Source organism: Clupea harengus, chromosome 1, assembly GCF_900700415.2.
Source record: "Clupea harengus chromosome 1, Ch_v2.0.2, whole genome shotgun sequence".
NCBI classification, from domain to species: Eukaryota; Metazoa; Chordata; class Actinopteri; order Clupeiformes; family Clupeidae; genus Clupea; species Clupea harengus.
Genome location: NC_045152.1, coordinates 20,369,601 through 20,397,163, shown reverse-complemented (window position 1 = coordinate 20,397,163; position 27,563 = coordinate 20,369,601).

Here is a 27,563-nt window from a genome sequence, read left to right as displayed (position 1 = left end):
GCTCTCTATCGGAGCATCGATCGTAGCCGAACACATCTATATCACGCCCTGCTAAGCAGAATGGGCGTTGTTCACAAATGGAGTGTGTTTTTCAATAGCATTTTGGGCAAACTTGGGTACAGTCCTGCTGAAAGAATCCTACCTACGTACATGATTGAGTGGATCTGAAAAATATTGTTCTGGTAACCATTTGCAAAAATGGTCACATATAAGGAATATAAGTATATAAGTATATAAGTGAAGTTCCTAGGTCACCTACCTCAGTGACGTGCGGTGAGGTTCGTGGCTGGTGAGGCACTGACTCTTTCAGAGTCAAATTTACAAATACATAAACCCAATAAAGTATCAAAGATCACCATTCAATTGGCAGCTTTCACATTGACTACTGGTTGTTTTTCATATCAGCATTCTTTACACACACATAGGTAAGGTGCATACAGTAGGCAGCTGCTAGCTTGTGATCAACTCATGTTTAAATATTATGCACTCATGAATATGAACTCGTGAATATGAACTCTTTCTTACGAAGTTGCACAAGCACCCTGAGGGTTTCTACCTTTTCCCATCATAATTTTAAGAGACTATAACATCAGCTAGATAAACCAGCTATCATTTCATGCAAATTGAACTCTTCCGATTAACTCGTAGGGTTATTAAGTGTCCTTAGCTAGCTAATTAGCTAATGTAGCAACAGGATAACCATTGCAACCAGGAAACACAACTTACCCTAGAATTTAAGTTTAATTTCTCAAAATCAGCTCACCAATAAAAAGCAGTCTTGGGTTTAAAGTGATCACAACCACTTGTGTGATGTTAAATGGCTTCACATAGACATAAGACAAATAATGGGAAATCAACGGAGCTGCCGCTATAAGTTCAAAACCAAATGTATTCTTGAGGTTCCAAACATGTTCAAAGCAATTTGGCTTTGAATGTGAGAAGTCGCTTGAAGCATACCTTTTAGCTCCGGCATTGGTCTCCCATTATTAATCATTTCACGTTTGGACTGAAAGTCCAGTTTTGAGAACTGCTTCAGCTTAGCAATAAAATCTTCCATTTTCGCTGTCAAGGTCATATAGAAGTGTAGAAGAAGAGCAACGTTCCCCAGCATAACCTGTGCGCTCTCGCACGCCCCCTTCATTGAGGCAGAGGTACTGTGTGCCTCACCTACATGATTTTTCAATGCGTTTTGAGCTCAGCTCAAAGGTTCTACGCATGCGCACGCATGTGCAAAACCCAGTTTGGAGCGATTGCGCAATCCTAGGTGAGGCACTGCCTCACTATCTCCCATAGACAATACATGGTGCCTAACCTGACCGCATGTCCCTTGTTTTCTCCCGTCTATTTGAATAGGACATGCGCAAATTCAGGCTCTGCCTCACCTGCCTCATATGACCGCACGTCCCTGACCTACCTAACCTTGCAGTTAAAGGTCAGCCTCACCCCAACAAATGGAAGAAAAACTGCTTTGGTAAATTAGCTAGCATAGCTTAGCCTACGCTCAACCATTAATTATCCTTGATGAATATTGTTAAAATAAAGAGACTAAGAGGCCAAAGAAAGACAGAAAAGAAGGAACAAGAGGAAGGCAAAAACATGAGTCATGACTGATTCTAAATCTGCGCATCAAGCTGTGAGTATCTTGCACCTGATTAGGCCAAGCCACAGGGTTGCCTTTGATTTTAAGTGCCAATTAGACTTAACAGATGTTCTACTTAATTTTGATTAAAAAATAGGATGACAAAACTTGAAATTTTAAATTTGAAAGGATATTGGCATGTAATTGGGGTTAGGTGAAAATATGGTGTCTTTACATTGTCATTAACAAGCAGGGTTCAAACTCTGATGCTACTGAATGCACTTGAAAAGGTTACAAGTACATTCTACTGAACGTACAGATGCACTAAATTACTGTCATGATAATGATTGGTGTCTTACTAATGCTAATGTAGGGATATTACTCCGATGCCGGCCTTATTCCTAATAGAACGATGTAAATGAGGATTTGTTATTTACATTTTTATTCCCTTCAGCCATGAGCCAGGTGACCTGTGTGTAGTGCGTAGGGCTTCCGCTTCTTGTCCAGTTTTTATTTTCCACCAATATTTTAATTGATTTTTAACATAATAAAAGTACTGCAAACATTAAGACAATTGAGGTATAAGCATGTACCACAATGACACACATATTACATGCTAATATGTCCAGTCTTTCACTTGCCATCTTTCATGCACTGTGATAACTGTTTCTCCACATCCTAGGTTTTTTTTGTAGGTTTGTGTGGAAGTCTTCTATACTGGTTCACTCTTGGCCTCGGGAATGACATCCATTGCCTCAGTGAATGGAGTCTGGTGTGCGTGCTCACCTAGTGGTCCACGCGTCCGAACACCACCCTCTCCTGTGCTCTCTCATGTGCTCCCCTTTCCTGTTCCTCCTCTGCCCTCTCCTCTCATCCTCTCCACTTCTCTCCTCTTGCTCAAGTCATCTCTGTTCTCCCGTCTTTTCCCTCTCTCTTTTATCTCATATCCCCTCTACTCCTTTCATCTTCTCTCTTCTCTTCTCCTCTGTCTCTCAATCATCACTCCCCTCTCCTCTCTCTTTTCCCTTTGCTCCCCTCTCCTCTCTCCTCCTCTCCTCTCTCATCCCCCCCCCCCCCATTCCTCTCCTGCCTGGATCTGTTGACAGCTGTGTCCTTATTTAGGATCCTGCCTCCTTCTCTCTCTCCAGTGAGACAGGACCTACCTGCACCTCAGCCCCTCCATCCCACACATGCGCTGGGGCTTCTCCACAATCAGCCACGGTTGTCTGCTCACGAATGGGAAGAGTTTAAGTTTGGGTTAAGTTTTAGGGACTGGCTTGAGTTGGGTGTGTATATGTGTGTGTGTGTGTGTGTGTGTGTGTGTGTGTGTATAACGGCTACGTGATGATCTGTATGCACACATGATGTTCTTATGCCTGTCCGTATTTTGGTTGCATATGGATGTATGCATTATGTCTTCCGACGTCTGTGTTTGTGTTTGTGCATCTGTATAAGGGGTGCTGTGGCCGCAGGAGTGAGAGTACATGTGGGATAAGGATTGGGGCCGTGCCCTTGGCAGTGATGGGAGGGAGATGACAGTCGTGTCTCCCCATGTCACCTCAGAGGACAGGTCCCTGGGTGTGAGCGCCAGAATGATTAAACAAGTCTCTTTATTATTACTCTTAAGCTCACCACTGTAATTTATGCATGATTGCCTGGTGAGCTCCAGCTATCCATCTTACTCATTACCTCCGCAGCAATTCACAGCAATCACTTTAGCTTAAGGATTAATCTTGTGTGTGTGTGTGTGTGTGTGTGTGTGTGTGTGTGTGTGTGTGTGTGTGTGTGTGTGTGTGTGTGTGTGTGTGTGTGTGTGTGTGTGTGTGTGTGTGAGTGTATGAGTGTGAGCACACACCTGCTAGTGTGTGTAACATTTCAACATTGATGTGATCCCACTTAACCCTAGATTAACTTAAATTTTGAAAGAAAGATTAAAATTAAATTTTGTGGATGCGTTTAGTGTGGCTTTACAATGTCATTGAATTCATAGTGTGTGTGTGTGTGTGTGTGTGAGTGCTGTATGTGTGTGTGTGTGTGTGTGTGTGTGTGTGTGTGTGTGTGTGTGTGTGTGTGTGTGTGTGTGTGTCCGAGTGCTGTATGCATATTGTCAGTCATTATCTACACAGGTGTGCCGTAGGATAGATATTCCCATTTGGTGTGTTTAGTGTGGGAACATGCTTGTGTGCTTTTGTGGTAGTGGTATGGATATGTTTACATGTTTGGGGTGTGTGCTAGGGCACTGGTCCTCAACCTTTTTTGCTCCATGACCCAAATTGTAAGATACCAGCGCAGTCGCGACCCAACAATTAATAATCAGCATAAATCATCAGGCCAATAATTTAACAATTGTATTATTATTATTATTATTTCTACCACTACTACTAGGTTTGATACTGTACCACTGTTTTACCATTGAGAACCTATGCGACTGTTTAACAGTCAGGATCAGTTATGCAATCATGGACTTAGGCCCATATGTTCAACTTCTTTGAGAAATCATGGACTTAAGCCATACATTTTCAACTTTTTAATAGGAAATTATGAACTTAGATGTTCAATTAGATAGGATGCACGCAGTGCCTGCTCCTGAACAGTGATGGCACGTTCAAATGTCTTTTGGGATGGCTCGAGGTTTTGGCTCATATGTTTAAAAAAAGTTGGCGTGCTTTGTTTCTAAATGTCTCTGCAATTTCACAGGCTTCAGGCTTTGATTAGCTAGTATTTCGTTGCATAGCACACACAACGGCTTGTGCTCACCATTCTTCATGCAATACGTAAATCCATATTTCAGAAATACCGGGTCGCACGCCCGTAAATATTTCCTCTTTGGTTCTTCAGAAGAAGGCATTAATGAGCTGGTACTCGGTTTACACGAAGATTTGCTGTTGACTTTAAGAAATGTATCCCCTTTTTTTTTTGTCTACTCTAGACATTATCCGGTCATGTCAGAGTAGATAATTGCGCAGTACAGTGACGTTTTACAGGTTGATACATTTAAAAATATTTGTTTTGCAAATTTGATGAACATGTTATTGTTAGATAGGCCTACATGCAGAACCAGTGCCGGCTTATTTAGTTTAATGTTAGAACTGGGGCCAGGGATTCCCTAAGGGACAGAGGGAGCATGGCTGGTGAAAAAAAGGTTAACATTTAGAATTCGTCTCCCGACCCTTTCAGAAACTTGCGACCCAATGGTTGAGAACCACAGTGCTAGAGGATCTGTTTGTGTGTCTGTGTGGTGAGTGTGTGTGTGTGTGTGTGACATTGGTGGATCAATGTGTGTGTTTGTGTGTTTGGGGGGTAGGCTCTGTTTGTGTGTGCGCATCGCCCGTGTGTGTGTGCATATGTGTGTGTGTGTGCGTGTGTGTGTGTGTGTGTTTGTGTGCGTGTGCGTGTGTGTGTGCTTACGTGTTTATCTCTGGCCCCCCTCTCTCCATCAGCTCTCTGTCTCTAATGCAGCCATTGGTGGCAGCATGTAGCCTATCTGGCTCCCCTCACCCTGCATCAGTCTGTAAATGCATCTTAATTTACGTGGCCGTCCACGCGCTTGTCCTCTACATTAGACCTGACCGCCGGGCCTCCAGCTCCAGGCTGCTTTAAGGGGCCGCTTCAAGGGACCCCTCCGTGTCTGCTCGCGTTAAGGCTGACCGAGGGCCCATTTAAAGGAGAAAACGAACCTCGCTTCTCTGTGTCAGTTTAGAAGCATTGTTCCCTAGGCACGTCTCGTTGGGTAGTGTACAGAGGGAGAGGGGGGTTAATGCTGCTAACACGTGCGCTGCTATCACGTAGGCTTGTCTGTCTCAATAAAGACTAGGGGGAGTGCTAGCATGTGACCGGTCCTGAGGCTGCATAGTTCTCTCCACAGTCTGATGCAAGAGAAGAGTGGCACAATCAAAGCGGCCCAGATTGCCTCCCTACTCTCATTTGCTGGCCTTGTATGGCTTGTTTTTCCTCTCTGCTGGCTTCCTTCAAGCTTGTCGTTCTTTCCCTTTTAGTGAAATTGTCGGTGGGGAAAACAAGCACGCTCCGACAATGAAGCAATCTGCATTAAATTTGTTCGGTTGTTGCCAGAGTGGATTCAGTCACTTAGAGGCGTGTTTTCGAGTGTGGTGGAAGGTCTGTGTTGGGGAATTGAAAAGGCTTGTTTACTGTATGTGTTTTTGTGAGATAATGTCAGACCTGTCAGTGTTTTAGTACATTTTGGGTTGTTACCGATTACCAGTCAGTGGAGACTGGTGAAAACTTCGGTTGTTGAGACATTTCATGCCTAATACCATAACCAAAACCGTTTGTGAATGTTGCCAATGTGACGGCTTACATTTATGCACAAATGAAAAAGCATTTTCTTTTCGACCATCCATGCCACAATGCTTGGAGATGAAGATATACAAAGGAGCTATTGAACCAAATAGCAAAAGACTGCAAACCCTATCTCCCAAGAATCCCAAACACTACCAAACATATTCTGCTGCTTAAAGTCTTAATGCTTAAGAGACTTGGTTGTGTACATTCTGAAACACTGATACAAGAGATACAAATATAATGTATATACAGTAAGCTAGTTATACAAGGGGGTATATGGGGGGGGGGGGGTTGCTAGTTAGACAATACATCAAAATACACAGAAGTAAGTAATTTACCTCTATAGTTATTCGTAACCATTATCTTGACATGTAACTTGTAAGATGTGATCATTTTCCCTTGGCTCTTCTCCTTTACTGAAATGTGGTCTCAGTTTTGCAGCTCTTAAAACTCTTCAAACACATCCTGTTATTCTTTGTTTAGGAAAGGATTAAGCAGTTGCACCCTCTATGGCTTGAAGTTGTGAAGTGCCTCTGTTACTTAAGTTGACTAATCCAGCCTGTGAAACCGGTCAATAGCTCCATCATTTTCATTTTTTTCAATCATTGACTCATATTTTCATTTGTGCTTTTGTTTGCAAGCTCATGGTGAATAGTGAGACTGACCGAAAGTTATCATTATTGTTAGTTTTCTGCTAGTCTGTGGGGGGATGGTGCCTCAGCACCCTCTGTGTACCACACGTCACGACTGCAAACACACACGCGTGTGTGTGTGTCCATGTTTTACTTCAAAATAAAAATACAAAATACCACACAAGCTAGCAGCCTACAGCGGGCCATTGATTTCCCATTGGTCGATGTCGAAGCAGGTTAAATCACAGCAGAGGAGAGCTTGGAGGTGAACTGTCTCTTTTCCCCTTTCTTCTCATTCTTTCCCTCTCCCCTTCTCTCTCTTATATTGTGGTAGTTGCATTTTCATATGCACATACAGAATTCTGACCTCTATGATCATGTAACCACACGACTGAAGCCTAAAGGAACACAGAGAAGGCGTATTGGCTGGAGGCAAAGATCCTTAACCAACCAACCAACCAACCAATAAGCCTGCCTAGCAGCATGTCCTCATGCAGTCGCCTCTGCACAATTTAAGGCTCTTCGTTACAAAAGTCCAGAGGTGCCGGAGAGCTGCACTGGCTTGTGGGAAAGCTCAACTGATCTCTTGGAGGTCATTTTTGTTCTCTGTCACTTTCTCCGATGTGACACCCTCCTCGCGGCCACTGCGCCTCAACACTCATCACATGACAGTTCAGCCCACTCTCTCATTCTCTCACTCACTCAACACTCATCACATGACAGTTCAGCCCACTCTCTCATTCTCTCACTCACTCAACACTCATCACATGACAGTTCAGCCCACTCTCTCATTCTCTCACTCACTCAACACCAGGGGCGGCTTGTCCATAAGGGCGATTGGGGCGACGCACTGCCTAGGGGGAAAAAAAATATCCTGATGTATAACGCAATATCCTTGTAAGTCGCGTAAATGACGACATGTACATTTAAATGTAATAATTTTTTTTCTGTCGGATTCTACCACTAGACCGTCTGATCTGCCTCTGTATGTCATTGTCGAATCAGGTAACAGTCATTCAGTCAGCCTAAAGTCGTGCTTCAAATGGCCCTGCCCCTTCTGGGGCGATTTGGGGCGAAATGAAAATCGCCCCAGACCTCTCCCATTGACTCCCATGTTAAATAATTTTTTTTCACAAAACAGAGCTCTCAATGCATTCTCTATGGCTTCCGGGAGGGCTCGCCCCTCCATGTCGTGTCATATGTGATGACTTATTTTGCTTTTGTAAGCCAATACTTTCAAGATCAGTCAATAAATATTGTTGGTTTTGACTTATGTTACCCCTTCTTTATGATGTTACTGGACATATCATGTGTCCTGTTAAGCTATGTTACATCATACAACATTTGAGACACGTGGATAATGAAAAAGTGGGATAATTTTATGTGGTGCCACATCATGTTTGCTTATGAAGGCTCCTGGATGCAACTTTCTTCCATAGCTTTCCACCTGTAACTTGCTACTCTAGCTATGTAGCAAGAGGGGACATATTATTGTTGTGTGCTGCCAATAGTGGACAAAAAGGTATTGCTGTATGAGTTAATCAGCTAACTTAATGTACCTACTGAATGGGTCGCCTTAATCATTATCAAAAAACGTGCCCCCCCCTGAGAATTTTTTCAGGAGCCGCCACTGCTCAACACTCATCACATGACAGTTCAGCCCACTCTCTCATTCTCTCACTCACTGCATCTCAACACTCATCACATGACAGTTCAGCCCACTCGCTCATTCTCTCACTCACTGCATCTCAACACTCATCACATGACAGTTCAGCCCACTCTCTCATTCTCTCACTCACTGCATCTCAACACTCATCACATGACAGTTCAGCCCACTCGCTCATTCTCTCACTCACTGCATCTCAACACTCATCACATGACAGTTCAGCCCACTCGCTCATTCTCTCACTCACTGCTCACCAGCGCTGGGGGCCTCAAAGCAAATAGAGAAAGAAAGGAGGGAGACAAGAGTGATGGAGATGTGGAGAGAGGGCAGAAGAAAAGAGGTATTTTGTCTCTCTATGTATTTGCTTAGGTCCATGCCTGCACACACAGTGCATACACACACACACTCAGTGCATACACACACACACACACACACACACACACACACACACACACACACACACACACACACACACACACACACACACACACACACACACACACACACACACATACACACACACACAAACACACACACTCACACAATATTGTACTTTTTTATTTGCTGAAACAATGTCTGCATTCATACATCACCGTAATCCTTGTGCCAGATGTGACGCACACATATCTTGTGTCAGGGTTCTCCACTCTCCTTTGGTACAGCCACAGACAGAAGACCTTACAGACAGATAAAAAAAAGACATGCAGACAAAGAAACTACTTAGCACAGCACAGCCAGAAGAGTGAAGAAGAGCAAAGAGAAACCAAGAAGGGGATATAGTGGACACTCATGACAAACAAACACGGGGAGATGGACAGACACATGATAGATAGATAGATATATAGATAGATAGATATATAGATAGATAGATAGATAGATGGATAGATAGATAGAGCTGATGAATAGATACATGGACACATGGATAGATAGATGGAGCTGATGAATAGATTGTCACACTGCTGCTGTGTCAGCTGTCAGAGTCAGGAGAGGAATGGTGTGAGGAGAGACATAATTGCTTGTTTAAAAATAGGAGTGATGATCAGTTTGTGTGTGTGTGTGTGTGTGTTTGTGTGAGTTAGTGTGTGTGTGTGTGTGTGTGTGTGTGTGTGTGTGTGTGTGTGTGTGTGTGTTTGTGTGAGTTAGTGTATGTGAGTACACAGCCCAGGTCACCTATTGGTTTTTGTGAAAGTGTGTGGGAATGTGGAAGTAAGAGGAAAGAACAAGATGGTAGAAAAAAAGAGAATGCTTTGAGAGGGATTGCTGTAAGAATATTTGAGTCTGGTTTGAGTGCTTGACAGTCCTCATTTCAGCTTCAGCCAGACAGATCCATCTTCGCCCTGTGTGGACCTTGTCAAAGTGTTCTTTGCCCCACCCCACCCAAAAAAATTCTCATTTCTCATGCCGTGTCAACCCTGCCACTGCTGCGGTTAACCTCCACCCCCACCCCTAAACCCTCTGTAATCAATAACCCTATCGCAGAGAGAAGAAGGAAATGACACTAAGTTATGTCTGAGCAGCTTTCTCTTCTGCGCTGTAACTTACCCTCAAGAGCACAAAACCTGTTTGCTGGTATGAATGCATTGGCTCCATGTTCTTTATTCAGAGATGTATTGTTTCTATAAGCTATACAGAAGAAAAAAAGGAACATTTACACAAGAATGTTCTGGAATGTGTTCACAGAACTCTGGGCTCCACCCTGCAGAGATCCTTCTCAACACACAGTTGCAGGCAATGACAGCACATCCCTCGCCTAGGAAACGGATCTGAACAAACAGCTGACTGAAAGTCAGGCACAGGCAGGCGAGTTTTAGACAGGCGTTTACGTCGGCGGGTCCGTGAGGGGGGCATCTCCTGGTAGAGGCGTATCAAGGCCTCGTCTGAGTGAAAGGGGAGCGGAGAGATCAGTCCTCCTCTCACATCAGACAGCCCTTGTGGATGGGCTGTCAACAGAGGCACCCTGCTGAGAGGCTTCAAGACCTTGCACACTTATTTATTCATCCAGCTCAGCGTATCTACATAAATCATGTACTGTGTGTGTCTGTAACACACACGTTAGGTGTACCTGCTTGTTGCTGGTGATGGATCCTGATGGTTCCCACATACTACCATTATAATCTAATTGTGAATGTGGTTCAATCACTATCTGATGATGAGATGGCAAGTGACAAGGATGTAGCTGGTGAAAAATCAAGGGAAGGAAGATCAAGGAAAAAACAATACTATGGTAGATGGTAGTGATTTTTTATCCATCTGTCTGATGGTTTCAATTCTTAAAATTTTGATAACAATCTTGTGAGGAGAAGTGGGACACCAAGAAATATGATCTTTGTTATTGCTATGATATACTTTCCAGTGCTACCTATGTGATTCAACTTTTTAAGGCATTCAAAATAACTTTATAAGAGCAAGAGAGATGAAGAGAGAGCGAGAGAGAGAGAGTTTTGTTGAAAATTGGTTGAGTTTGGTTGAAAATACAGTTTATCGCCTCAAACTCCCCAGGTTAAAAGATATAGTTCAATGTTCCACACAAACCATCAACCATAAAACGAGTACCATAAAAAAGTGATTATTGCAGTACTTGCCATATTTTGTGTTTGTCTGACATATTTTGTGGAAATGTAACTCACTTTCTTTCAAACCAGGCAAAATGTGAAGCCCCAGTAGTCAGCAAATCACAAGGAGGATTCATCACCATGATACGGCACACGATGATTATCTCCTCCACTCACATACATAAAACACAACTTAGTCAGAGGTGAAAAACAGGCGCATTGGTGTGGGTGGTGGGGGTGGGGGGTGGTGGAGGAGTCAGAACAGAGATAGATTCCGCTCATCCATCATGCCACTGATCTGAGGCCTGTGTCAGCTGGGTTGATATACTGTGAGAAATGTCTTCATTCATCTCCTAATGGTTGTAGGTGCCTGACCAAAATTAATTACACACACACACTGAGGAATTGACACTTAATTGCGTGATTGGTAGTTTGATGTGGATGTTCTATAAAAAAAGATGACTCTGTCCACATGCGCTGTTACATGTTCTTCTTTTTGACTTTCCAGAGACATTTTGTCTCTCTTTATGCAATCTCTCTTACAGTTTAACCTTTACACCCTCCTTTTCTTGCTTTTCCTCCCAGAAGTTTTTCTCTCAGTCCTCATCTCTTCCTCCCTCTCTTCTCCCTCTCCCATTCTGCTCTCGTCTTGAAGAACTTGATGTTTTGACAAGGATGGTCCCCGAAATCTCGGCGCCTTCCCTAGACCCTCTCTTGCTGTCTCAGCTCACCCGCCCAACTGTTATCTGCCCCATTTCAGGGCTTTTCCATGGCAACCGTCGCCAAGTGAGCCTGTCTCCGGCGGAAGCGGGAGCCTGCCTCAGATTCATGTCAGAGAGAAGCAGAGACGTGAGAAGGGAAAGTTCAGTTCCTGGCTCTCTCCTAATCTGCGGGTCCTTATGGCGGCTGCCTGGATTGGATGACTGCTTCTCTTACATCGATAGAATTGCAACAGCGAAATTCTGGCTGATCACAAAAAAGAGTCAACTTGTCAGAACTGTGTTGATTCCATAGAATTTGGCTCAGGAGACAAGTCAGCTATTCATATGTCTGTAAAAACCAATACAGCAGTTAGAAATCTGTACGGGCCATACAGCCAGTTTACTACATATGTAGTGTGTTAAATCAGCCAGAGTTCTGTGTGTGTTTGATGTCTTAAATGTCTTTGGTGTCTGTTAGGCCACTGTGTTAACCTCACCTTGTGTCCAACACACAGCTCATGATTGTGAATGTCCTTAAAATTAATTTAGGCTTCACGAGTCTATAAAACCAGACTACAGCTGGTCAGAGGACTGCAGAGTTTGTAAAAATCAGTTTATTGGCCGTGGTTTCCAGTGAGTCCAAATTTCTTTTTTTTGAGATGCAGACTACAGGCTACACTTGGACAAAAAAAAAACATTTATTCAAAAACATTATGTTAAATGAGACTTCCAAGCACTGCCATCATTATAAATGATAAACATGTTAGACAGACTGTCATAGTTATATATACACACTTTGTGATGGGATGCCAGAAATACTGAGAACGAGCGGAGGGGAAAAAAAAGTAATCACTGCTGACAGCTATAGGCATCTCCTGGTTGCCTTGGAGATGTGGTGTGAAAATGCTGCCGTTCGACCCGTCTCAACTCCCCTGTATTACTTCTCCTCCCCTGAGGGCCCCATAAGCACTCGCTGCAGCCCATCTGTTGCCTCTGAGTGTCTCGCCATCCGTGGTGTTTCAAGACTGCATAAGGACGGGGTCATCAGCGCAGTTGTGCTATTGGTCTGAAGGTGAGGCGCAAGCGGCAAACAAATCCATTATAAACTCACTTCACTCCCTCTTTGGCATGTTTATCAGGGTTATCTGTCTGTTTTGTTACGTACATTAAGGCCTTGCCCTTTTAGAGACGGAGAAATAGCATATTGATGGTTATCTGAAAATGACATTTTTGAAAATGGTGTGCGGTTACTTTAAAAAGATCACAGGCCACTTTAAAGCATTTATGTAAGTCTTCAGAATGAGTCAAAAGTGGAATGAGTGCTGTGGGTGAGTGCAGTCCTTACCCTTTCTATTGCCCCAGTCGTCAAGTTTAAGGCTGTTTTTTTTTTCAGGTCGACGATGCTTTTAGAAGTGCCCTCAAGGCTCTCTTTGTTGTCATGGAGCCGCAATCCGATTGTATCCGTGTCCCCACGGGGCTCGTTCTCGCCTCTTACGGAAACATGGGCAGATGGATGAGACTGGCAGCTGATCTCCTGTCCATCCTGCACTTACATCTGTAAGCACCCCTCCACGGAGGTAACCCACATTTCCGTCTATCTGCCTATTTTCAGAGAAACACCTTGCAAAGGACAAGACAGCTTAAAGTTACACAAATCCACACAGTGTGCACAAGAGAAACTCTTCTCTTTTCTTTTTCTAGCTTTTCATTTTCCTCATCCGTTCAACCCCTTCATGCTCGCTCAGCCCCTCTACCACAGGTTTTTTTTTTTTGGTGGCTGCAAATGCTGGGAAAAAGTGAGAGTTTCTCTCTCTCTCTCTCTCACTCTCTCTCTCTCTCCCTTCAAACTCAGGATTACACACGGGTCCCTCGACGGTGTGAAGACAGTCACACTCAGGGAGACAGAGCATGACGTTTCCTCTATTCTCTGGCATTTATTAAAGCAGCTCAGAGACTGTTGAGGCAGCTCAAGCAGTTTTCTGAAGATTGAGGGATAGAAAGAGAGAGAGAGAGAGAAAGCGATAGAGAGATGTGGCGAGGGAAGGATGCCAAAGTGGAATCAAGTGTGTCTGCGTCACATTTTAAAAGTTCCAATTTCTCCACTCCTGCCCTTGTTTGAGAGAAAAATACAGATTGACAAATAGATAGATAGGGTGACATAAAGTAAGACAGAGAGGGAGGGTAAGAGAGAGAATGAGAGAGAGAGAGAGAGAGAGCGAGAGGGGAAGACAAGATGGAAGCGATGGACAAGGGGGAGGGTATCTTAATTTTGGTAGCGGTCTCATTTAGTGACTCGGTTTCCGTCTTGAAGGGCAAACGACTCATCTGCTAAAAAAACACTCAATCTGTTAAAGAGGAGTAATTTCCTCCCATCAGCGGCCAAGACCCCCTGCCAACCCTCCCACCCCACCCCAGCCCACCCCACCCCTCTTCACATGTGTCATGGTCTGCTGAGGCTATGGTGGCCCAGCTACAGCAGAACAATCTTTTGAAGGCTTCTCCCCACCGCCTGCCCTGCTTTCTTCTCACTCCCAGTTTTCCCTGTGCCTTCACCACCATCCCCGCCACACCCACTGCTGCTATTCTGGTTTGGTGTGTGTGTGTGTGTGTGTGTGTGTGTGTGTGTGTGTGTGTGTGTGTGTGTGTGTGTGTGTGTGTGTGTGTGTGTGTGTGGTTGTGTGTGTGTCTGTGTGTGTGTGTGTCTCTCTGTGTGTGTGTGTGTGTGTGTGTGTGTGTGTGTGTGTGTGTGTGTGTGTGTGTGTGTGTGTCTGTGTGTCTGTGTGTGTTTGTTTGATGGACAGGCCAGTTGGATGGCGGGGCAGTCCAGAGGGGTGAAATGGAGATTTGGAAAGGGGTGGGCGAGGAGGCAGAGGAGCTGGTTTCTGGGGCAGTCCCTCGCTCTGAGCCGCTCCGGTGGACTGAGAGGTGGTGGGTGTTTCTGAGGTACTGAAGGTGAAGGATGCTATTAGTTTGTAGCAACTAGCAACTTGTAGCCTATAATGTTCATTGTTTGAATGCTGCACATCAGGTTCCTGAATAACATCCACTTTGTCAGACTGAAAATGTTCAGTTGCTTCCTGTAGAATTTCTCCTGAGGTCATCTCTCAAACTGACATGTCATTCATTCATTTCAGTCATACCCTTAGGAGGATTACAGGTAACAGAAAACAGTCAGTTCAGTTAGGAGGTTAGTCAGACACAACAGTAGCTGTTTATAAACATGCTTTTAGGACTGCTCTGTGCTGTTGGTTCAGCAGAGACTTTGACTTTTCAATGTGATAAACCACAACAAAAAATTCCACAGGGTCAGGAGTTCAGTTCAGTTCAGGGTTCAGTTCACTTAGCTATCAGTTCAAACAGTAACCAAGAAATAAATTGTAAAGAGCGTAGGGAGAGGAATCATAGTAACCTATCCTTTTTCAACCTGTGTCACAAACTACCATGAGACTGGGTTGCATTTTTCAAGTATCTAACAAGAAAGGGTTTAAAAGCAGGTTTTGTTGGCATAGAAGGTAGAGGTGCTTTTGTTGGACATAGTTTCTGTTATTGAGCTTGGGCTAGCTTTGAACTCAGAGAAGCAGGCAATGTGAAACAGACTGCTCCCATAGTCATCCAGTTTTGTTATCATCTGTTACCTTTCCTAGATCCAGGGTTCAGTTTTGGGGGTTAAATTATTAGGCAATGAAATCACAGATCAGGCGTAGTGTTAGTTCAGTTTATGTGTATTTAAGTTGTATTATGCATCAATGTGTTTATACATGTTTTTTTTCACATCTAATTTGCTTTCATGTCATTGCTGTGAAAATGAATTATGTCTGCTGCTGGCCTCTTCAGCGGGTTAAAGTCACCGTTCAATACACTCATACTTACCAGTATGACGAGAAGAAGCCCACCGAACTGGCAAAGATAATTGTTTATTAGCCTACTTCTCTGTCCTAATAAATCGCTATTGTACTGAAATAAGTTTCTGTCTTGTAAAATTAATCCCTCTTAACTGTAGTCCTGATGAACTTGAGTTGCTGTTGTTTTGACTCAGTCCCCTCCCTCTGTCCATCCTCCCTCGCTTCCTCTCTCTCTCTCTTTCTCTCTTGAGACGGAGCATTTCCATGTGATGTATTCAGGGGGGATTGTGTGGGATGTGTTGTGACAGCGCTGAAACTCGAGGAAAAGACTTCTCTCTCTCTCTCTCTCCCTCCCTCTGTCTCTCTTCCTCTCTTTCTTGCCGTGTGGCACAGACAGATGTCTGTGTGAGGAGATGCCACGTCCGGGGCTGGAGCTCAGTGTGTTTGACAGGGATGGCAGCCACTTGACCCCTCTCTCACGCTGTTCGGTTGGCCCTCTCTCTCCTCTCCACGCCATTCCACCTCTTACCTGTGCCCCTCCCTGTCACCCTCTCTGTCTGTTCCACTCTATTCTTCACTGACCATTCACTCTCCTCCACTCATCTCCTCACTCTTTCTTTACCAGATGGTGTATCTTCTCACTCTTTCCAGATGGTGTCTAGTCCCTCTTGCTGTGCAGGTAGGTGAGGAGGCCCAGAATCAGGATCTGATCGGAGCCTCTGTGCTCTGCTCCACTTGAGTGGTTATTGGTTGCTATTTTTGCTATTTTAAAGATGACACACGTCTTCATCACCTTCCTCTTCCTCCTCCTGCCTGGGTCAAACGCCGCACTCTTGGCCGTGCTCTATGCCTTCACCACCCAGTGAGCACTGACTGGTCAGTACGAGAGACCTCTGTCTCTGATTGTGGCCTCCTATTCCACAGAAAGCATGTCTTTAGATGGAAATCAAACGCTCTCAACTGATCTTGTGCTGATCTAATATTGAACAAGTCTGTTGAAAGCTGCTGCTGTTCTTTAATATTTGCCTCAACCATCAGCATCTTCACAGTCTGAGCAAAAAATATTTATGCCACAATAAATAACTAGCAGCATCCATTTCACGATTTACTTCCAAAGAAGATAAGCAGCTTAAAATGAAAATGTCTCTGGGCAAAAGTGTTTGAACCCTTTCCACATAGGTATACTATGACTATATGTTCCATATTCATCGTTCTTGAAGGCCACACTTAAACCGCATAAGAGCTGGACGTGCCTGAGATGAAATTAGTTTGCTTACCTGCTGTCTGATTTTGTATTCGATGCACTGGTATTAACACCAGGATTATCTCTAACTGAGGCTCTGTACTCTAGACAGATAGAAGAGGTGCCTAAGAGTGAATCCCTACTGATGTTTGGCATTTTTGTTTTTTCTTTTCATGAGCTCATATATTATTTCATTAAATACACAAAGATCTTCATCTCATCCTCTGGATATTGGATTTAGAAAGACATGCAGGAGATTTTATTGAGTACCACCTGTTCCCTTGATACATGGTTTGGATATACTGAGGACATCTGGCTTAGTTGAAATGCTAATCTCAAAAACATGCATAATGACTGGTACGCTTCATGGCCTTATTCTAACAGCAGGTAAAAATCAAGAGGAGTTCAAAATGTATTTGTTTACTTGGCTTTGTCTGCCTTGTAGTGTGCAGCATTAGATACATTATATGTAACATTGCTATCGCTTAAATACATTTAGTTGTATTTACTTACTACAATTACATTGATCTTATAATCCAACCAACCCATCCATGTCCCAAACCCATTATGGCAGAAATAACAGAGCTTGTAAATGCTGGGTCACTGGGACTGATGATCAGGGGACGTGTGACGCTCTGTGGACTTGTCACAGTGCCATACCTCTTCATCCGCCTGTGCACTCCTCGGGGCCCCTGTACCAACCTCACCCTACAGCTCCAGCAGCAGCAGTGCCAGTCTGGGAGGGTGCGCACTGCAGGGTTGGCACTCGGCCAGTCAAACTGCTCCGCGATCCTGTCCGACAACTGGCCGTCGGGTTGCGAGAATGTGGCAGTCTCCGTCAAAGTTTATCACTTCTGAGTGATTTTTTCCGCTTTTCAGAATACCTGGGATTTGCCACCCCAAATCGAAATTCTAACAGCCCTTATACCACACGTTGAGAGTACTTGGGTGAGATGGTGTGTCCCATGAGCAGGTGAAACTTCACACAGCACATAGCTTGTCGTTATCAATAAGTGATGGGATAGTCCACGGGCAGTATGAAAAATACAACCAAGAAAAATAGGCATTTCAAGTGCTCTGGCTTTTAAGCATTGGCCCCAAAAACAGTCCTCACTATAGAAAAAAAAAAATTCCCCAGAAAGTAAGCCTGGAAGGCCAGCTCCCCCGGCAGGTGCCCAGGTCGGTGACAGACAGGAATAGAGATCTGGGAAGGGGAGAAGGAACGCAGACGTTAATATTAGAGCAGCTTTGATGCGCATTTTAGCTCGTTGTCCTTCCCCCGGTTGAATGTACATGGAACTGATAACATGTCGGCGATGGCTCTCTGCTCTCAGGGAGCTGAATTAAACATACTATCTCTCTCCCTGCCAAGCGGTCCAGTCCATTTATAGCCTCTTTGTATTCCTCTCTCTTGTCCAGGCCTCTCTTGCTAACTCTCTAAATTCCTTGTCTCTAAATGTATCATGAGGAGGCACCTCAATCCACACTGTGACTCGGTGACCAAGCCTGCTTGAAGAGGGACTTTGTGTGCATTTTGACCGAACATGTGTTGGAACAGATGTGGAAATGTTGTGATGAATTTAAGTGGAGTTTTTCTTTTTTTTGTAGAGCATTCTGACTTGTAATTCAATAACTGGATGATGCATGAGGTGCAATGTGAAGTATAAACTACAAATACATATTTACAATTACATATTTACCTTTAAATGGTCAAATTAAACATTGTATTGTGTCCACCTACATGGATAACTTTATCATTACTATTTTTTACAAAATATATACTGTATTTATTTACTTCATGTGACATACATGCTTGTTTTTTCGGTGCCTGTGAGTCTGTGGGTGTGCGTGTGCATATGTTAATGTATATACGCATTTCTCTCTCTGAGTGTGTGTTTGTGTCTGTGTGTGTATTCATGTTTGTGACTGTGTGTGAGCTTTCTAGCTGTGTGTGGGGGGTGGCGCTGTAGGCCGCCAGCATATCTGTGGCATATCTCATTGGCAGACATCCACTGAGGCACAGGTCTGTAGGACTGCAGGGCTAGGAGCTGCAGAGAGAGAAAGGAGAGAGAGAGAGAGAAAGAGAGAGATAGAGAGAGAGAGAGAGAGAGAGAGAGAGAGAGAAGTGGTCGGATATTTTATTAATATCTGCCATTAATATTCCAACGCAGAAGGACAGCTACTGTGTTACTCCTCCTGAAGAATTATGAATAACTCAACACCTCCACAGCAACCAACTCTGCTCATGAATATTCACACCTTGGCTGACTGGGAACCCTCCGTTCCTCCCGTCCACCCCATTTGAGTGTGTGTGTGTGTGTGTGTGTGTGTGTGTGTGTGTGTGTGTGTGTGTGTGTGTGCATGCTCGCATCGACACCTACAGAGGTCACTGCATGGAAGTTTAATAAATATCCGTAATGAGGCCTTTGTGATTGTTTCAAGTGGTCCCTGTTGTGCTTAATCAGTAAGGTTTTCAGTGTGCTTTGACGCAACTCACAATGACATCCCCAAAAATTCTGCTATTCAAATATGGATCTGCCGCGGGTAGTCTGTCTATTTACACATTTATTCTTCATTTTGTACAGACCTGTGTGTACCTGTTGTCCTGCCTGTTTTACAACAAACACAGTGTCATTGGCCTTGCTACATCTCTGTGTGTCTTGACTACGTATGTCTGACGGTGTATAGTTCTGCACCTCCCTGCAAGCACGGTAAGAGAGCTCTGGCATAAAAGTCATTTTTTCAGAAATAATCACATCACTGAGGGAGTAAAAGAGAGGACGCCAAATTGAAAGAGGAGTGAAAAAAGGAATGTAAATGGAGTCTGAAAGAAGTAGAGAAGATAAATACAAAAAAAGGTTCAAACTAGTGCTGTCAATTAATAAAAAAAATAACGAATTAATCATACAATTTTCTTGGACTTTTTTCTTCAAGGCTGAAGCTTGTAATAATGGCTATTTAAATGTGAAATCAAAGAATGAATGTGGATTAATGTAAATACTATTGTTTAATACTATCTTTTTAACTTTGAACACAGATCCTCTCCTGTGAACTACAGATTTCCAACAAAACCATCAAGGCCATCAAAATGGACCTGCAGCATGAAAGGCATGTTTGTTGTTTGTTTAGCGAGGGACTTTTAATTTGAAACATGTATTGAGATGAAGTCGCAGAGAAGAAGAGAGACAGACTTCTGGGATAAATAGAAAGATACTTTGGAGGAAGCTTGTGACTAGGTCAGCAGGTTGGTAGTTAGTTTGATATTCATTAAAAGTAATTTTATTCAGAATGAATCACATCACTGAGGGAGTAAAAGAGAGGACGCCTGTGGTGTTGGGTAAGTCGTGTGTTGAAGTGCTCTATAAACTTGCAAGCTTGTGAATTCAACTAAGCTCCATGTTAGGTGTACATTGGATGCCCCCAAATATTTTAACCATCACATATAACAGAAACAATAACAAAACCCAGGCAGCTGTGATAATGGTAGAATGTTTTGTTTGCGTTAAATATTTCAAATGACAGCACTAATTCAGACTGACTGCAAAAGAGAAAGCGAGGGAGAGGGTAGCTTGTTAAAAAATACAAACAGATGTATGGAAATCACACTGGCACCATTACAATTCCTGCCGAACAAGAAGTGATGTTACCAGTCAAACTAACACAAAATCTAGTCTAGTTTTCAGAGTTAGCAGGAAGTTAAGTCACAGATCTGAGCTTTAGTATCTCCTGACTTCAGCTGTGATTCTAGATGTCACTTTTAACATCACAGAAACTTTAGTAGTTTTCAAACCAAGCTCCGAAACCCAATCTGCCCGACAATAACCCATGGCAACCACCTGCAACCCCTCACCAATGTGCTTGCCATCTATTAGAGCGGGAGTCCGGAGGATTACCGGGCGAAGGCCTGGGATAATGGCCGTCACGGTAACAGAAATCCGCTTTTCCCAAAGAGGCGGCACAGGGAAGCGTGAAGCCCAAATCCTGGCCTAAGAGCTTCCGACCAGACACGGCTCTAATAGAGCCACTCGCACACACTCTCTCTCTCTCTCTCTGTCTCACTCCTTCCCCTCTCACTCCATCACACACACACACACCACCCACCGCTTCTATTAAACCACACGGGCTACAAGGAGGGAAACATACAGGGGGAATATATTAGAGAGAGAGGGGGGAAACAGATAGAGAGAAAGGAAATAAAGAGAGATTACATTATTAAAAATGTACAATATCTGTCCTTCCCTGTCTCTTCTCACATCTTCACATTTTTACTGTATTTTATTGTAATGTCTTTCTTTCTCTTCTCTTCTCTTCTCTCCTCTTCTCTTCTCTTCTCTTCTCTTCTCTTCTCTTCTCTTCTCTTCTCTACTCCCTATTTCTTTCTTTCATTTCTCTGTCTCTGCATGAAGGATCCAACGATGAGGAGTGACACAAAAACGTTGAATGCTAGAGCCTCTTTTGGAAGAACCAACACAAAGGTAAACAAATGCAGGAAGCGTGGCCTGATGCAGGTGCGTCTTTCAGCTCGGCGCTGTCAAGACAATCATGCTGCGCACAGGGAAGGTGCAGCACAGTGCTGAGTAAGAGCGAGCGGAGTGCTGGGTTAGCATGTAGGAGACAGAGCCTCAGAGTTAGACAAAGCAGCCTTTAAGACAGCCAACCTGACATCAGGTAAATACACCAGAACCCAGCTAGAAGCAGGGAATTGGGTGACGGGAAATGAGAAATTACAGACCAGAAGGTGGAGATTAATAAACCAATTGTGGGAAACAAGAAATGGAATGCAGGAAGGAATGGAATGTAGAGGCTAGGGACTGACAGTGGAAAACAGACAATTAGCTAGATGTGGGATGTGGATAAAGTGAGGCAATCATATTTCACTAATGCATCCTCTGAATACTCTTTCAGTAATGAATTACATGCAGAGATATGAAGCATTTCATGCAGTGCCTAAACTAAATTAATTAAGTGAACTTTTGAAATTTGCCTATTTATGGGTACAAATATGCCACCTGAAAAATAATGGAATAATGTGTTTTGTTCTGATATAACTTGTATATCAAAGCCACGACAGGTTTAAAAATGTTTGATTCATAATAATTTATGGAAAAGAAGAAGACTATAGAGTATATATTTTAAAATGCAGCTGCACATCTATAGGACACAATTTTACAAGTTTTTTTTTTTAGCACTCTTATGAAAAAGCTGACATTTCCTGGAACATTCTAGCCAAATTCGCTTTTATGAAAACTAGACTGCTGAAATGATCACTCCGACAAGATTCTCTCATTTTGAAGAGGAGTGCCGAAGGACTAAAAATAATGAATTCTCTGGAAGCGTTTCACAGCACAGCGAGCTGATGACAACAACGTCATCAGTCGAGAAATGTTTCTAATCTCTCTCTGACAGATGACATTTCAGGAAATCTGATCTGAACTATGTCTTATCTCTCTGCTATTACCTCTGCCATTGTCATCATATAGTCTTCACCACATACCCATCTGGCCTATCAGAACCCTCTCTCTATCTCTATCCATGTCTCTGTCTCTGTCTCTCTCTGTCTCTGTCTCTGTCTGTCTCTGTCTCTCTCTCTGTCTGTCTTTCTCTCTGTCTCTATTTCTGTCTTTCTCTCTGTCTCTATTTCTCTCTCTCTCTCTCTCTTTCTCTCTCTCTCTCTCTCTCTCTCACACACACACACACACACACACACACACACACACACCTGTTGGATTTGGGTTATTTTATGCTCTACTTGTACATCTTACACTCTCTTTCTTTCTCCCTTTTATATGCCCCCCCCCCCACACACACACACACACATTCACACATTCATTCAGCCATTGATCTCTGTGCTCTAGTCTTCCGGGGCTAAAGGAAAGAGTGCTCACAGAGAAGTTTGTACAATTGATCTCCAGGGAGACAAGATGCATGAGCATTTCTCTCCCCCGCCTCTCTCTCTCTCTCTCTCTCTCTCTCTCTCTCTCTCTTTCTCTGTCTTTTTCTTTCCCACCATTCTAAATCTTTTCTGGTTTGCACATCCCTTTCTCTCCCCCCCTCCTCTCTTTTTTTCCCTTCCTCTCTCCCCCATCCAGTCTCCTCATTTCTGGCTGAATTGGCATTTTGAGACTGGAACCATGCTTCGAGGGGAGAGAGGAGTGAGACTGGACCCATGCTTCGAGGGGAGAGAGGAGTGGGCGAGGGATGGGGGTGGGGGGGTCCAGGGGGATGGCACCTCAGCTGAGAAATCAGAGACAGAGGAACAAAAGCCCTTTCATCCCGGGAGGAAGTAGCCCACTGGCGTTGGCGGCAGGCCTCGGGATGGAACACTGGCTCCGCTGGCCTGCAGACTTGAGCAATCTCCTCTCCCTAAAGGGAATTCTTGATGCTGTGACACAGGAAACAAAGACAGGGGCAAAGTTACTTTTTTCACTTTTTTTTTTTTGTCCTCTCCATCTTTTCTTCTGCACTACTGACACCAGGCACTCAGTAAATAGGACTGAAGTGTTCACCGGCATCCCCTTTTCTTCTGGCTACCTACATGGAAATTCAGTTTGATTTGTATCATTTCACTTATTTCTATTTTTCTGTGAAAGGTACGGAAAGATGTTTGTAAGATGGCACAAAAGATCAATTGTAGCACTACTAACTGGTGGTCAGACATGTCAGTATATGGTGAAACAAAAATAAATATATCTTTTGTAAGAAGTCTATAAGACTGTCATTACCTCTCTTTTTGTCATGACAGACAGCCATCAGCAACAAACAATTAAGTGATTTATTACAGCGAATATTTCCACTAGAGGTATACAGAGACATCATTATCTGTGTCTGTTCAACCAACCAAATGATCTGTCGCTGTATCTCTATTTGGATAGACGGCCGGAAGTGGGCGTGGTTTATATCAGAAGTCACGTTCAATTGGGCAAATGAATTTTCTAACCTCATATTCATTGGCAATGTTATTGTTGTGCCTTCAAAGTACCACATTTACTTAATATGGCATATCATTAATTATTAAATATATTTCCACATCCTCATACTGTACTTTCCATTTCTCTTTATTTTTTATTTTTACCTAATCTCAGTGTTATGAACTGTCAGAACCCCCCCCCCCCCCCCCCCCCCTTAAACAGCTGTACATTAAACAATCTGAAACTGAAAAAATGTTTTATGAATTGAAAGATTCTGTTTTGCATTGGAAATAGAATATATTTACAGTAAAGATATATAGGAAAATATCCTTTAGTTGAAGGCATTAATCTTAAAATCAAATGATGCAGCATTCGTGTTTCTTGATAGGTTAGCGTTACTGCAGTTCATCTTTACAACCGCAGAGTCCATTGCTGTCTTCACAAATCACTTGTTGCTGTCAATTTTTTTTTGTTGAGAAAATGAACACATACAGCTAAAAACTAAAGGTTTTAAGCTTCATTTTGATATACAGGTTGCGGTGATTTCAAAGAAATTCAGTTGTTACAGCAGGCTTTGGCCTCGCTAGCTCCCGTTCATGACACCTCCTCCATGATTCGAGAGTTTCCTGAGTGAAACAGCCTGCTGTGTGCCGACCTGGTGGGCGACACCTGAATATAGCGATCCCTTTGCAATTATGTGTAGTAAATGAAATGACTAGTCAGTGAAATTAAATTCCTATGTAGCAAACAGAATGAGTATTTTTGTCTCGTGCCCATCCCCAATGATATGAGTTGATTTGAAGAAACATAAGGGCACAGACATGCCAGTCATGGAGCTGACTTTTTTTTTTTAGAAAAATAACAAGCAATTTCGGGTAGAAGATATATCTGTTTCCATCACATCATTTGTGCTTTCCAGAAAAACGCATCCGGATTTGGGGACATCCCTAATTATCACTGCTACTATTCCCATTTAGGCTTCCCAGATATAAGACATACGTCTTTTACATGTCAAGTTTGTGTGAATTTTATGTTGTAATCCGTTACAGTTACTGGGTAAAATGTTTTACCTAGATTAAAGTTACCAATCAAAATGATTACAAAGGGATCACAATTGAATACTGTATATTCTTTTTGGTAAAAAGCTTTAAAGCTTATATGTAACATATTCAGGTTCCAGGTTCCATTCATTTGGCAGTATGCCCTCAAATTTTGAGCGTTTTTGGTTAGTTGTTCTCTTGTTTGAATTTGCAGCGCCAATCCAAAAGTAATCAAATGTAATAAGTTACATTAGGTTGATAAAGTCATTAGAATAGTTACATTCCTAAATACATTTTAAACAGGGTCACAAGTAATCTATAATCTAGTGATGGGAAGTCTTTTTAGTAATATTAAGATTTAGATCTTTAAATATTAAGGTTAGTAAGATTTTTTTAAGACTTGCAGTTAATACATGTTTTATGATTATGCTTGGTGCAGGGGCTTTCTAGTGACTCTGGCCCTAAGCAAAAGTCTGAGCATGGACCTCCTAAGCTGACCACCGTCTACTCCTCTACAAACGGTATCTGTTCAAGTGAACCTTTTATTTTTTTAAGTACAAAATAAACACATCTATATTTTACATATATAAATAAATATATATATATATACACGTATATATATATATATATATATATATATATATTTCTTTTTTTCTTTTACAGTTTATACAGAAAAATGTAATAAGATATTATAGCAATATATAGCAAATTTCCTTCAGAGAAACTAGTGTAGTTGTATTTGGTCTTTCAGCTTTGAAAACTGATTTTATTTCTATAGGTTTGGAGAGAACATTGCAGGCACAGTTCACATCAACCAATATGCCTATTTTTAAGATCTTTATGAAATTCTTAATCCACAGCCTTGGCTACATCCTAGGTTATGCTAAAGCTTAGTACACAGTCAGGCCTGAACAACCATATTACATACAAAATCTGCCATTTACGCATTAAAAACAGGCTATTAAATAAGGATGACAGTGTCGAAAATAACCAGCCAGAATGTTAATGCAAACTCCTCACAAAGCACCTAGGAATAGTGCACACTTATTGTTATTAGGTTACTGGCTAGCTAGTTGTTGTTAGAAATTACAACCCATTAACCTGCAGGGACAATAGGACACGTGCGGCTATGAAAGGACACCTAAGTGGATTGAATGATTATGCAAGACTGGCATGGTGCTCTGTTCTGTTCTCTCCTGTCAGAGTGGGGATCCCAAAGAGAGGGACGAGGAGCAAACACAGCCCAATAGGAAGGAGACTACAAATGAGGCTTGTTTCAATAACCGGATCAATGGACTGCAGAAAAAAAATCTGCCCATCAATGCTAAGTATACCCAGATAAACAACTCAAAGCGGGAGGCTGGGGGGAGAAAAGACAGGGAGGGGAGGAGGAAGCAAAGGTGAACAGAAAATAATGGCAATAGCAGTAGCTATAAGAAAAATATTGAATATTGATGCCTGCTCCACAGACAGTGGAGTCAGGTTATATATGTATGAAGGACACAGTGTGAAGAACAAGACATTGTCTCTCTGTCTACGATCCTGAGGAGGGTGACTGTTGTCACACAAACCATATCTTGATGGTGCTCTCTTTGATTAGTCAGAAAAAAAAGAGTTTTTAATTAAAGTAAGAGAACGGATTTTGTCAGCCTCTGCTGACATTAAACAAATTCACACAGAGAGGAAAATAACACAGAAAGTCAGAATTTGTCACATCCCTTTATTGAATCATTCCCTCCAAAGTCACAAGCCGAGAATCGGAACTGAATGATGGAACTGTATGACACCTACTCAAATATCAGGCAGAGGAAACGGTAATACTTTGGTTTTGGCTAGTTTAAAGGGCTTAAGGTAAGCGGTTTAAACTTGTTCGCATTTGGAGGAGATTTTAGTCTTGAGGTCTCAATCTTAAGCTTATCTTTTGTGTTAGTTTCGGTAATGAGTTACATGAATGCCACAAATCCATCTCACCATTCTGTCAGTGCAACCAACTCAGTTCAGTGTGTAGTCACAGGAAACCAACTCAGTTGAGTGTGTAGTCACAGGAAACCAACTCAGTTCAGTGTGTAGTCACAGGAAACCAACTCAGTTCAGTGTGTAGTCACAGGAAACCAACTCAGTTGAGTGTGTAGTCACAGGAAACCAACTCAGTTCAGTGTGTAGTCACAGGAAACCAACTCAGTTCAGTGTGTAGTCACAGGAAACCAACTCAGTTCAGTGTGTAGTCACAGGAAACCAACTCAGTTGAGTGTGTAGTCACAGGAAACCAACTCAGTTCAGTGTGTAGTCACAGGAAACCAACTCAGTTCAGTGTGTAGTCACAGGAAACCAACTCAGTTCAGTGTGTAGTCACAGGAAACCAACTCAGTTCAGTGTGTAGTCACAGGAAACCAACTCAGTTGAGTGTGTAGTCACAGGAAACCAACTCAGTTGAGTGTGTAGTCACAGGAAACCAACTCAGTTGAGTGTGTAGTCACAGGAAACCCACTGTTTGGACCCATGGCATGCCCACATAAATGGCTGTTTGGGGGAGCTGTGACCTGGGCGGCGGCGTCCCAGCCATGTAAGGGTCCCGGTCGACCCGCGGCCGTTTCCTTGTCTCACTCCCCATCTCTCTCTCCCGCTTATTTCCTGTCTCTCTTCGATGTCCTGTCTGAATAGAGGCAAAAGCCCCGAAAAGTAGTAGCTGCCATGATGAAATAAAACTCAAATGAGAGCATTTCACTCTACCTCTGTACTCGAATATAAATAGTATATTTATCTTATTGTGACCTATAAGCACTGACAGATTTAACATTATGACATAAATGGGGACTTTCTATGGGTAATAAATGATTGGAGTAAAGCATTGAGGAGCACCAATTCTATGGTTACTGCTATAGTTTCTTCTCTTAGGAGATTGACAGGTGGAATTGAACCCGTCATTATTATAATTTTACCTGACAGGTTGAGCTACAGAAACACAACTTTAATTGAGTGAGTTGGGCAATAGAAATATTTTCAAAGCACTACTAACTTAAGGTGAACTTGAGAGGTTCACTTGTTCTTATACTTTTTTTTTATTTCAATTAACGAACATATGCACAAATAAACCAGAC